The sequence below is a fragment of the Ranitomeya imitator genome, chromosome 1 (genome assembly GCF_032444005.1).
Source record: "Ranitomeya imitator isolate aRanImi1 chromosome 1, aRanImi1.pri, whole genome shotgun sequence".
Lineage (NCBI taxonomy): Eukaryota > Metazoa > Chordata > Amphibia > Anura > Dendrobatidae > Ranitomeya > Ranitomeya imitator.
The window spans coordinates 796,271,848-796,285,976 of record NC_091282.1 but is presented as its reverse complement, the minus strand read 5'-3'; the positions used below and the strand labels follow the sequence as shown (position 1 = coordinate 796,285,976).

Sequence of the window (14,129 nt, the reverse complement as noted above, 5' to 3'; positions counted from 1 at the left end):
CTAGAGAAAGGAAAAGTATCAAGAAAAGTGTCAGTAGACAGACTAGATCAAGAGTGAAGGAAAGGGGATAATATCCAAGTTAGAAAATGCAGAAAGGAGCTGTTTTGTGACCTGATAGCGAGTGGAGTTCCATTTCAGGACATAGATGGAATTTCTACATGTGACCTTCTCAGAAGATGGCAGGATCTGAGTAGAAATGGCAGATTGAAAATCGACAGGCCCAGGAGGGTGGCGACAAATGAGAAAGGAGGTTGGAAGGATAGAGGTGGGACACCTGATAAAGTCCCTACGTCTCCCGCCCCTTTGACTCCTCAAATACCATGCCTGTATTCCCTCATGGACTAATGTAACAGATGTTTAGATAAAAGTTGTGGAACATTCCATGAGAATTGTGTTTGAACAGTTTTGCCATTTCTTGATGACTAATGATGTTTGTTTTTGTTTTACTAGTTTGTACCAAGAGAAATATCCTGTGAGCATACTATTACGTATGCGCTGGCTGAAATGATGAATTGAGTTTGGTCTTGGTAAATGCATAAATATGCATTTCTCATTTGAGGGTTTTGAATGCCTTCCAATTGACAGTCCGCTGTCATTTGGTGCTAGACCTTGGTGTTTTTAAATGGCAAAAGACCACAACAGACACAAGATGACTGTATGTGGAAGTCATTGTGAAAAAGACACACAAGGAAAGGAGGGTGTTAAAATTACAGACAATGATTAGTTAGATGACAAATTAAAATGATGTGGGGTTGACTGAAGTAAGAGATGACTTGATGACTTATTTGTTACATGTTTGTCACTGTATGTTGTTTGTGCAAACCCCTGTATTTGTCATGGATATCCTTTGTTTAAATTGGTTCATAGCCAAAGAGAAAATCCATGTGGTATTTTTGTATTTTTCATTGATAATTTTTTTATTTATTATTTTTTAATTAATGCATTCTTTCAATTTTATTATACACAGTTATTAGTTTTTTTTTTTTTTTTAAAGGAACAATTTTCTCCTTTCAGCCCACCAAATGTTGGATTGGGGGGTTTAATTAACCTTTTTGTTTGTTTGTTTGTTTGCAGAAATTGAAAGAAGAGACTGGCCATTCAATTACCATGTGTGCACTGTAAATAGTTTTTGTCTTTTCAGCATTGAAACAGGAGTAGACCTATTTAAATTTAGGAGTGACTTATTTTATACTTTGATTTTTTTCAGGGTTTTAATGTTTTTGGGAGTTCCTGTGTATATTTGATTTTTTGAAAAATGTATACGTTAAAAAAGATATGATTTAACCCCTTTACCCCCAAGGGTGGTTTGCACGTTAATGACCGGGCCAATTTTTACAATTCTGACCACTGTCCCTTTATGAGGTTATAACTCTGGAACGCTTCAACGGATCCCAGTGATTCTGACATTGTTTTCTCGTGACATATTGTACTTCATGACAATGGTAAAAATTCTTTGATAGTACCTGCGTTTATTTATAAAAATTTCGCAATTTTCCAACTTTGAATTTTTATGCAATTAAATCACATAGATATGTCACACAAAATACTTAATAAGTAACATTTCCCACATGTCTACTTTACATCAGCACAATTTTGGAACCAAAATTTTTTTTTGTTAGGGAGTTATAAGGGTTAAAAGTTGACCAGCAATTTCTCATTTCTACAACACCATTGTTTTTTTAGGGACCACATCTCATTTGAAGTCATTTTGAGGGGTCTATATGATAGAAAATACCCAAGTGTGACACCATTCTAAAAACTACACCCCTCAAGGTGCTCAAAACCATATTCAAGAAGTTTATTAACCCTTCTGGTGCTTCACAGGAATTTTTTGAATGTTTAAATAAAAATGAACATTTAACTTTTTTTCACAAAAAATTTAATTCAGCTCCAATTTGTTTTATTTTACCAAGGGTAACAGGAGAAAATGGACCCCAAACATTGTTGTACAATTTGTCCTGAGTACGCCAATACCCCACATGTGGGGGTAAACCACTGTTTGGGCGCATGGCAGGGCTCGGAAGCGAAGGAGCGCCATTTGACTTTTCAATGCAAAATTGACTGGAATTGAGATGGGACGCCATGTTTCGTTTGGAGAGCCCCTGATGTGCCTAAACATTGAAACCCCCCACAAGTGACACCATTTTGGAAAGTAGACCCCCTAAGGAACTTATCTAGAGGTGTATTGAGCACTTTGACCCACCAAGTGCTTCACAGAAGTTTATAATGTAGAACCGTAAAAATAAAAAATCATATTTTTTCACAAAAATTATCTTTTCGCCCCCAATTTTTTATTTTCCCAAGGGTAAGAGAAGAAATTGGACCCCAAAAGTTGTTGTACAATTTGTCCTGAGTACGCTGATAGCCCATATGTGGGGGTAAACCACTGTTTGGGCAGATGGGAGAGCTCGGAAGGGAAGGAGCGCCGTTTGACTTTTCAATGCAAAATTGACAGGAATTGAGATGGGACGCCATGTTGCGTTTGAAGAGCCACTGATGTACCTAAACATTGAAACCCCCCACAAGTGACACTATTTTGGAAAGTAGACCCCCTAAGGAACTTATCTAGAGGTGTGGTGAGCACTTTGACCCACCAAGTGCTTCACAGAAGTTTATAATGCAGAGCCGTAAAAATAAAACAAAATTTTTTTCCCACAAAAATTATTTTTTCAGCCCCCAGTTTTGTATTTTCCCGAGGGTAACAGGAGAAATTGGACCCCAAAATTTGTTGCCCAATTTGTCCTGAGTGCGATGATACACCATATGTGGGGGGAACCACTGTTTGGGCGGATGGGAGGGCTCGGAAGGGAAGGAGTACCATTTGAATGCAGACTTAGATGGAATGGTCTGCAGGTGTCACATTGCGTTTGCAGAGCCCCTAATGTACCTAAACAGTAGAAACCCCCCACAAGTGACACCATTTTGGAAAGTAGACCCCCTTAGGAACTTATCTAGATGTGTGCTGAGCGCTTTGACCCACCAAGGGCTTCACAGAAGTTTATAATGGAGAGCCGTAAAAATAAAACAAAAATTTTTTCCCACAAAAATTATTATTTAGCCTCCAGTTTTGTATTTTCCCGAGGGTAACAGGAGAAATTGGACCCCACAATTTGTTGCCCAATTTGTCCTGAGTGCGCTGATACCCCATATGCGGGGGGGAACCACTGTTTGGGCGCATGGGAGGGCTCGGAAGGGAAGGAGCTCCATTTGGAATGAGGACTTAGATGGAATGGTCTGCAGGTGTCACATTGCATTTGCAGAGCCCCTAATGTACCTAAACAGTAGAAACCTCCCACAAGTGACACCATTTTGGAAACTAGACCCCCTAAGGAACTCATCTAGATGTGTTGTGAGAACTTTGAACCCCCAAGTGTTTCACTACAGTTTATAACGCAGAGCCGTGAAAATAAAAAATCTTTTTTTTTCCCACAAAAATTATTTTTAGCCCCCAGTTTTGTATTTTCCCAAGGGTAACAGGAGAAACTGGACCCCAAAAGTTGTTGTCCAATTTGTCCTGAGTACGCTGATACCCCATATGTTGGGGTAAACCCCTGTTTGGACACACGGGAGAGCTCGGAAGGGAAGAAGCACTGTTTTACTTTTTCAACGCAGAATTGGCTAGAATTGAGATCGGACGCCATGTCGCGTTTGGAGAGCCCCTGATGTGCCTAAACAGTGGAAACCCCTCAATTATAACTGAAACCCTAATCCAAACACACCCCTAACCCTAATCCCAACAGTAACCCTAACCACACCTCTAACCCTGACACACCCCTAACCCTAATCCCAACCCTATTCCCAACTGTAAATGTAATCTAAACCCTAACTGTAACTTTAGCCCCAACCCGAACCCTAACTTTAGCCCCAACCCAAACTCTAGCCCTAACCCTAACCCTAGCCCTAACCCTAGCCCTAACCCTAGCCCTAACCCTAACCCTAGCCCTAACCCTAGCCCTAGCCCTAGCCCTAACCCTAGCCCTAACCCTAGCCCTAACCCTAGCCCTAACCCTAGCTCTAACCCTAGCCCTAACCCTAGCCCTAACCCTAATGGGAAAATGGAAATAAATACATTTTTTTAATTTTTCCCTAACTAAGGGGGTGATGAAGGGGGGTTTGATTTACTTTTATAGCGGGTTATTTAGCGGATTTTTATGATTGGCAGCCGTCACACACTGAAAGACGCTTTTTATTGCAAAAAATATTTTTTGCGTTACCACATTTTGAGAGCTATAATTTTTCCATATTTTGGTCCACAGAGTCATGTGAGGTCTTGTTTTTTGCGGGACGAGTTGACGTTTTTATTGGTAACATTTTCGGGCACGTGACATTTTTTGATCGCTTTTTATTCCGATTTTTGTGAGGCAAAATGACCAAAAACCAGCTATTCATGAATTTCTTTTGGGGGAGGCGTTTATACCGTTCCGCGTTTGGTAAAATTGATAAAGCAGTTTTATTCTTCTGGTCAGTACGATTACAGCGACACCTCATTTATATAATTTTTTTATGTTCTGGCGCTTTTATACGATAAAAACAATTTTATAGAAAAAATAATTATTTTTGCATCGCTTTATTCTCAGGACTATAACTTTTTTATTTTTTTGCTGATGATGCTGTATGGTGGCTCGTTTTTTGCGGGACAAGATGATGTTTTCAGCGGTACCATGGTTATTTATATCTGTTTTTTTGATCGCGTGTTATTCCACTTTTTGTTCGGCGGTATGATAGTAAAGCATTGTTTTTTGCCTCGTTTTTTTTTTTTCTTACGGTGTTTACTAAAGGGGTTAACTAGTGGGCCAGTTTTATAGGTCGGGCCGTTACGGACGCGGCGATACTAAATGTATGTACTTTTATTTTTTTTTATTTTTTTTAGATAAAGAAATGTATTTATGGGAATAATATTTTTTTTTTTTTTTTCATTATTTTGGAATATTTTTTTTTTATTTTTTTTTTACACATTTGAAAATTTTTTTTTTTACTTTTTTACTTTGTCCCAGGGGGGGGACATCACAGATCGGTGATATGACAGTTTGCACAGCACTCTGTCAGATTACCGATCTGATAGCAGTGCAGGCTGCTTCACAGTGCCTGCTCTGAGCAGGCTCTGTGAAGCCACCTCCCTCCCTGCAGGACCCGGATCCGCGGCCATCTTGGATCCGGGTCTGGAACAGGCAGGGAGGGAGGTAAGACCCTCGCAGCAACGCGATCACATCGCGTTGCTGCGGGGGGCTCAGGGAAGCCCGCAGGGAGCCCCCTCCCTGCGCGATGCTTCCCTGCACCGCCGGCACATCGCGATCATCTTTGATCGCGGTGTGCCAGGGGTTAATGTGCCGGGGGCGGTCCGTGACCGCTCCTGGCACATAGTGCCGGATGTCAGCTGCGATAGGCAGCTGACACCCGGCCGCGATCGGCGGCGCTCCCCCCGTGAGCGCCGCCGATCGCGCTGGACGTACTATCCCGTCCATGGTCATGGGGGCCCACCCCACCTCGACGGGATAGTATGTCCGATGTCAGAAAGGGGTTAAATGAATGTTTGTTAAAATGTTTTTTTTTTTGTTTTGTTTTTTTGACTTGCATCTACACTTCACTACAGTATTAGCATGCAATACAAATGTGTGAGTTACCCAAAGTGTGATTTTCTTTGTTTATATTTAAATAAGAAACTTTACTGGGTACTGAATGAATGCATTGCTGAAAGACAGGGACAGTGTGTGGATGTAATGTGTTTGTATTGATGTAAATCAGTAATTTGGTAAAATTGGGTCAAAAGCTTTTTTGGTTTGGGTTATGTTTTTCTTGAAAAATGTGGAAACATTTAATGACTGATTTTGATTTTGAGTAATAACATAATTTTGTAATTTTGATTGACACGATTATACCAGAAATTATGATTATTATTGTGCAACTTTGATATGAATTTTATGCATTTGATAACTGGTGATTGATATTCTGGAGTTATGTTATATTTCAGTGTGTAAGTCCAGACATATGCGATATAATTATGATACACGGTTTATTTAGATAATTATGATTTAGTATTAGAAATTTTTGCTACCGTAGAAAATTTCAAAGGTTGTTTTGGGCATATTTTATTGGACCAGGTATTTTTGTTTTATTAATTTGATGAATGGAAAAATAAGCCACCAGTACCAGAACTTTTGGACTGATTTATCATGGACCAAGTTAATACATCTTGGATTGTTGCTCTGGACTGAACTTTGTGTGTAAATATATTTTTATTAAAGAGAAGAGAATTTTACAAGAAAAACAGTAGTTAAAAACTACGACAATGAGCAAAGTACTTTTCCTTATAATATACAATTCGAGAAGAGTAACACAAAAAACACTCGTTCACAAACCTTGCATAACTCTTACATAAAAGGGAGAAAAGAAAAAAAAAAAAGAAAAATTAGAGGGAGTAAACCCTCTAGAATGACTACGGTAACTTTAACTTATAAGCAATAACTCCTTGCCCCCGCAACAGGCGAGGACTTTCAAAACCGTAAATAAAAGAAAGCATACCTAAAATCAGTTCGCCCATGTCCCCAAGAGCGAGACATGCACGCAAATAGTATCATTATAATTATAAAAGTAACTGGTAAATCATGGTACAGACTATCACACCGAACTGATGGAAGGAGAACAGCTCACCCAGGGGGGAGATAGAAAGAGAAGGAAATAGAGGGGGGAGCCCAAGTAGGTGGGGCTCAAAAAAAGAAATATAAAATGAGAATACGAAAAGAAAAGAAAAATAGCTTAGTAATCAACTGTAGAATAGACAGGCGTATCTGGACTGAACTTTGAATGTGACTTTGAATTTCTTTCCAATAGTGCAAGCTGTATCTGTGCCAATGTTCAATTGAGTGCTGAGTCCGAGCCCAGATGCTGCTAAGCTGTGACCAGGGTGAACCTCAGAACCACCAGCTGATGACACGCGAGGGGAGAACTAACCCTAGAAGCCTGAATGTAAATGGCGTATAAAGTGAGGCCCTGACCAGCTGCAGCAATAGAAGATGAAGCGACTCAGCCATGGACACCTGCACCCCCCTAAGCCGTTGCTTTTAAGAAACGAGGGGTTAATGTCATAAGGGCGGGGACAGATTATGTTTGAGTCTGTCCTTTGGCCAACCAGGGAAAGCAGTGAAGTCATCTTGGCCTTTAGGCAAGACGATGAGGGCACAATAATCCCCGTGCTTTCCCTGCAAAGTAGACCAATCTAGATTTATGGTCTAAAGAAGAAAAGAAGATTTCTGCAAAGACATTTCATTTTCCAGTACTTTTTGGTCCATTGTTTTTGATTTTTATTGTTTTTCTCCTTCGCCTCATTGGGGGACACAGGACTGTGGGTGTATGCTTCTGCCACCAGGAGGCTGACACTAAGTAAACATAAAGAAAGTTTAGCTCCTCCTCCGTCGTATACACCCTGACACTGGCTACCAGAGAATCCAGTTCATGCTTAGTGTCTGAAGGAGGCACACGTCTGGGTCCGGATCCCATGGACCCTTGTTTCAACTTCGTATGGATTGAGAGGGGCGACGGACCCTTTTGAGGGTCCGATCTCCCCAAACCAGCAACGGGCAAGCACATGCGAGTTTTTCCTCCACGTATCCTTTCCTGCAACGTGGGATTGCACGCCGGACTTAGCCCTGACCACCCTAAGGAACTCCTAGACCATAGGCTGTACAGGAGCCCACAGATGTCCGAGCATCCCCCCTGATTCCAACACCTATGTTTTACTGTGGTGATAGAGGGGTGGTAGACGGTCCCTCTCCTAATCCCTGGCGGAATATGGAGCCAGTGTTCCTGCACCGTCAGGCTTTCGGCTCTCCCCCGCTATGTTTTGTAGTGCTACAGCTGCTCCTCTCCTTCAGAGGAGTACAGCTTGCAAATGGAGGGGGCAGAACAAGGGGGGCTCCTGATTAATGCGTTTTACCTTAGGGTCTTCAAACCGCGCTGCGCCGGCTGTCGCCGGCAGCGGCGTCGCATCCCCCATGGGCCACAGAGCTCCGGTCGGCGTTTTGGGCCCCGGCGCTTGTCGGCGCCACAGTGGTCCTATGTGGTCGGCGCCACAGTCAGCCAGAGGCTCAGGACCCGGCCTTGCGTCCCAGGTTCATTTCCAGGTCTGCCATGCCTGCTTCCGTTCTGGGCAGGCCGTGCTGTTAAGTCCCCCCCGACGCGTCTACTTCCGGGTCACCCCTCCTCTTCGCGCTGAGGCAAATCTAGGTCCTGGCTTCAGCCTGCTGCAGGCCGCATGGCGCTACAATCACGGCGGTTCCGCCCCTTGGGGTAGATAAGATAAAAAGGGGCACTTTTCTTTCTTCATTTGGTGTTGGTTCCACACTGTACGTGCGGGGACACAGGACTGGGGTAAGTGCTTCTACCCTCCAGCCTGACAGCAGAAGCTTTGTTTTTTTTCCCAGTATAAGGCCTGGGTTGAGCATATCAGTCGCTATGTCTAGAAAAGTCAAATCTCACACGGTTCTATATACCGTTTGTGTAGCCTGTCGTTCTGCCTTCCCGCATGCCCAGAACAATCGCCTCTGCGAGGCCTGTGACTCCGAACGCGCCCAGGAGCCCCCCAGCAATCTCCCCGGCAATTTCTCCTGCCCCTCAAGCGGAGGCTGGGGTGGTTCCATCGGAATGGGTCTCGTCCTTGTCACAATCCATGGCAACCCTAACTGAAGCAATCAAGTCCCTTCAGACCCCGGCGGTCAGGGCCAGCAGTCCATCTGTCTCAGAGAGGGCCTCGGGGTCTCAGGAGCCTCCGGCCTGCAGGGGCTGTGCTCGCACTAGACAGACGCGTGGAAAGCAAATTCACACAGCGTCGCCCGGGCTGTCAGGTGCTTCAGCATCCTGGAGCTCCGTATCACGCTCTCCCTCCCCAGCAGAGAGCGGGGAAGTTGAGACAGACTATGAGTCAGAAGGGTCCCTTAATTTGGAGATTCCTGGGTTTCAGGAGTCTGTATATAGCTTGATTGAGGCTGTCAATCAGTCCCTGGGGATAGAAGACCAACTCGCCTTATCCTCAGATCACAAGGTTTCATTTAAGCGGGCCAAACGGGCCCATAAGGTGTTTTCCTCTCACCCCGAGTTTGAGGACCTGATTCGGCGAAACCAGGAGCGCCCGGACAAGGCAAAAGGCTTTGAAGGCTAGGTACCCCTTTTTTGCTGAGCTATGTAGTAAATGGGCAGAAACTCATTCAGTAGATCCACCGGTGTCCCGTTTAGCCTCTAACACTTTATCCCTTCCTAATGGTTCGTCTATTAAGGATCCTACTGATCGTCTTATAGAGAGCTTGACTCGTTCCGTTTTTGAGGCTTCGAGTTTAGCACTTTTTCCCTCTTTTGCGGCAACTTGGGTTGCTAAAGCTATGATGTCTTGGTCAGAGTCTTTAACAAAGGCTCTTCAAGAAAAGGATTTGCCAGCGGAGCTGGCAGAAATGTCAACTCAGATAGCGCTTGCTGGAAGCTATCTGATCAATGCATCCTTAGATGCTGCAGACTGTGCCTCATCTCCAGCGGCAAATGCAATTGCCATTAGAAGGGCGCTCTGGTTAAGAACATGGCGGGCAGACTCTACCTCTAAGAAGTCTCTTACAACCCTACCGTATCAGGGGGGTCGCTTATTCGGAGAGAAGCTGAATCAGCTTATTTCAGATTCCACAGGAGGGGAAAGCAAGTTTCTTCCTCAGCAGAGGATTAGACAGCCTTTTCGTCGCCAATTCCGGGCCCATTTCAGACCCTTTCGTAATACTATATGGGCTCCAGCACCGGGCTCTGCTGTGCAGGGTCGACCCAATCAGGACCGAGACAATCGGATCTCCTATATGGCCAACCAGGGGGGAAGAATGCGCTCCCAGCCAACTAGATCCAGAGGACTCAAAGGTGCTCTGAGATTTAGTTTTCTTGCTGCAGCTGAATGATTTACATCTGTTAGCCAGCTTGATTACATGTGGGGATTCCCTATCAACCAGGCAACCCCCACATGTACTTATGCTGGCTAACAGATGTAAATCATTCAGCTGCGGCAATAAAAACTAAATCTCTGAGCACTAAAAAATACTCGGAGGACCCCCGAGCATGCTCGGGAAATCTCGAGCAACGAGTATATTTGCTCTTCACTACTAGCCACTGCTGAATTTCAGTCCTGTCCGGCCCTGCACCTGTTTGGTGGATTGTTTTTTTCCAGTAGACCCACTGGATTCTTTGTTTCCAGACATCTACAATGATAATGTCACGTGTCAGCACATGAAGTTGTCCCTTCTGACAGGTGTCGAGATATTTTATGGGTGACACACGGCTCGGTGGCGGGGTACACAACGCCTCTGACATTATTTTTTAAGGACAAACTTATTAATGTGAGTGTGTAATCTACTGACAATGGACACGACGAGGTGAGCAATGTCCCAAATCGCTCACACCCCTGACATTCTCCAGCAGCTTGGGTCGGGGCAGTAGCATCTGCTCCTATGACCTGATCTCACCTCATCGTACACGATAGCGCTCAAGTAGTTGTTGGTGGGACTATGTGGCGGTGATCTGTGCGTACCTGGTGCATTCAAGGTGATGGGCGGCATCCTAGCTGTCAGATACCCATCAGATGATGGGTCATGATAGTGGGACAGCCCCTTTAAGGTTTATTCCAGTTGTGTCTAGATACAATGTGTTCATAAAAGGTGAAATGTAACAAAGTATAAGGATAGGAGAGAAATGTTTTCCTTCCTGGAGGATACAATTATAGTAAACAAGACTGTTTCCATTCAGAAACAACAAGCAGAGATCTCCGTAATCGCTTTCAGTTTCTTTTCGTTGCCATAACCTTCGTGCCGCTGTGATCAGCAGTACATTAAGGGTACCGTCACACTATACGATTTACCTACGATCACGACCAGCGATATGACCTGGCCGTGATCGTAGGTAAATCGTAGTGAGGTCGCTGGGGAGCTGTCACACAGACAGCTCTCCAGCGACCAACGATGCCGAGGTCCCTGGGTAACCAGGGTAAACATCGGGTAACTAAGCGCAGGACCGCGCTTAGTTACCCGATGTTTACCCTGGTTACAAGCGAACGCATCGCTGGATCGCATCGCTAGATCGCTAGATCGGTGTCACACACACCGATCTAGCAATGACAGCGGGAGATCCAGCGATGAAAGAAAGTTCTAAATGATCTGCTACGACGTACGATTCTCAGCAGGATCCCTGATCGCTGCTGCGTTTCAGACACAGCGATATCGTAACGATATCGCTGGAACGTCACGAATCGTACCGTCGTAGCGATCGAAATGTTATAGTGTGACGGTACCCTAAGATGTCACGCTGCTAGACCACATTCTTTGTGTGCAAGCAGAGATCTTACAGATAAGGTGCAGAAAGAAAGGTACAAAGAGGCGAAACCTGGAAATCTGCTGCTTTGTTGCAATGTGTCAGTGCCGCGCTCAGCCCTGATGATAATCTGTTTTACTTACAGCAAATCCAGGGCTTGGAAATAGTGAAGAAACGAAACACAAAGTAAATTGTGTCCACTTCTATGTAAGTCAAAGTGGACTGACTGGTGTGGGATCAGGGCGTAAATGTCGCTGCCGCTGTGTCACTCGTCTTCTCACCCTTGTGATTTGACTCAAAGGTCACTGAGGTTTGGTCGCTGACAGGTATTTTATTATCAGCGTCTGGGCGCGACCTCACCCCGATTATGTAAGATCGGATCCGTCCTCCTTATAGGTTTATGGTGTTACTATGCAGCAGCAGCATAACTTTCACTACTACTACTTTCACACTGGCGTTTTTTTTTAATACGTCGCAATGCGTCGTTTAGGGGAAAAAACGCATCCTGCAAAGTTGTTTGCAGGATGCGTTTTTGCCCCAAAGAGTAACATTACCGACGCATTGCGACGTGTTGCGACGTGTTGTGGCGGACCGCCGGGAGCAAAAAACGTTAAATGTAACGTTTTTTGCTGCCGATGGACCGCTTTTTCCGACCGCGCATGCGTGGCCGGAACTCCGCCCCCACCTCCCAGCACCTCACAATGGGGCAGCGGATGCGCCGGAGAAATGCATCCGCTGCACCCCTTGTGCAGCGCATCCAAAGCTAGCGTCGGAATCTCGGCCCGACGCAATACGACGGGCCGAATCCAACGCTAGTGTGAAAGTAGCCTTAGGCTATGTTCACACTTTGCGTTTTTGCAGCATTTTTTTTTTTCAGCTGCATTTCACAGTCCCAGCAAAGTCTATGGGTTTTCAGAAATCTCCTGCACACAGCTCGTTTTTTTCCGGTTTTGTCAAAAGAGTTTTTCCAAAATGCAGCTTGTCACTTCTTTCAGTGTTTTGTGCAAAACCGCTGCAAATTACACAGGTATCCGGTCTTGCTGCATTTTTGGTGCCAAAACCTGAAGCTGATTATTTTTGTATGCACGAAGCTTTATCAGCACGCACAAGAGACAGATGTACCCTGACAAGAACGTAGCAAAAACACAGAAAAACGAATCAAGCCTGCTTTTTTGATGTTGCTTCTTGTCAGGAACATGATATATTTGATTGTCTATGCTCACTGCACACTGAGCTCTGCTACATCCATTAACCCCTTCATGACCCAGCCTATTTTGACCTTAATGACCTGGCCGTTTTTTGCAATTCTGACCAGTGTCCCTTTATGAGGTAATAACTCGGGGACGCTTCAACGGATCTTAGCAATTTCGAGACTTTTTTTTCATGACATACTGGGCTTCATGATAGTGGTAAATATAGATCGATAATGTTTGCGTTTATTTGTGAAACAATTGGAAATTTGGCGAAAATTTTGAAAATTTCACAATTATCAAATTTTGAATTTTTATTCTGTTAAACCAGAGAGTTATGTGACACAAAATAGTTAATAGATAACATTTTCCACATGTCTACTTTACATCAGCGCAATTTTGGAAACAACATTTTTTTTGTTAGGAAGTTATAAGGGTTAAAAGTTGACCAGCAATTTGGTTTTTACAACATTTACAAAACCATTTTTTTTAGGGACCAAATCACATTTGAAGTGACAGTGGGGGGTCAATATGACAGAAAATACCCAAAGTGACACTATTCTAAAAACTGCACCCCTCAAGGTACTCAAAACCACATTCAAGAAGTTTATTAACCCTTCAGGTGTTTCACAGCAGCAGAACTTTTAGTCACAAAAATTATCTTTTAGCAACAATTTTTTTATTTTCCCAAGGGTAAAAGGAGAAAGTGGATCCCAAAAGTTGTTGACCAATTTGTCCTGAGTATGCTGAAACTCCATATGTGGGGGAACCACTGTTTTGGCACACGGCAGGGCTCGGAAGGGAAGGAGCGCCATTTGACTTTTTGAATGGAAAATTAGCTCCAATCATTAGTGGACACCATGTCGCGTATTTAGGCCCCTGTGTGCCTAAACATTGGAGCTCCCCCACAAGTGACTCCATTTTGGAAACTAGACCCCCCAATGAACTTATCTAGATATGTGGTGAGCACTTTGAACCCACAAGAGTTTCACAGAAGTTTATAACGCAGAGCCGGGAAAATAAAAAATCATTTTTTTTCCTCCAAAAATTATTTTTTAGCCTGCAATTTTTTATTTTCACAAGGGTAACAGGAGAAATTGGACCCCAAAAGTTGTTCTCCAGTTTGTCCTGAGTACGCTGGTACCCCATATGTGGGGGGGGGGGGACCACTGTTTGGGCACATGTCGAGGCTCAGAAGGGAAGTAGTGACGTTTTGAAATGCAGACTTTGATGGAATGGTCTGCAGGCGTCATGTCACATTCAGAGAGCCCCTGATGGGAGGGAGGGGGCACCATTTGACTTTTTGAACGCAAGATTGGCTGGAGTCAATGGTGGCACCCCTGATGTACCTAAACAGTAGAAACACCTCAATTCTAACTCCAACACTAACCCCAACACACCCCTAACCTTAATCCCAACCCTAACCATAACCCTAATCACAACCCTAACCCCAACACACTCTTAACCACAACCGTAACCCCAACACACCCCTAATCCCAACCATAACCCAAACTACAAGCCTAACCCTAACCCCAACACACCCCTAACCCTAATCCTAACCTTAATTCCCACCCTAACCCTAATTCCAACCCTAGCCCTAATTCCAACCCCAACCCT

At 44.2% G+C, this 14,129-nt stretch overlaps 1 protein-coding gene across 1 annotated transcript in view; it reads right to left on the bottom strand.

Annotated features, from left to right (window-relative positions):
* ANKRD9 (ankyrin repeat domain 9) overlaps positions 1 to 11,567 on the bottom strand; it is a 75,887-nt gene extending 64,320 nt beyond the window's left edge. Inside the window, exon 1 of the mRNA XM_069737834.1 lies at positions 11,466 to 11,567. The gene's annotated coding sequence lies outside the window, so the exon portion shown is untranslated. The remainder of the gene's footprint in view (positions 1 to 11,465) is intronic.
* Positions 11,568 to 14,129: the final 2,562 nt, after the last annotated feature.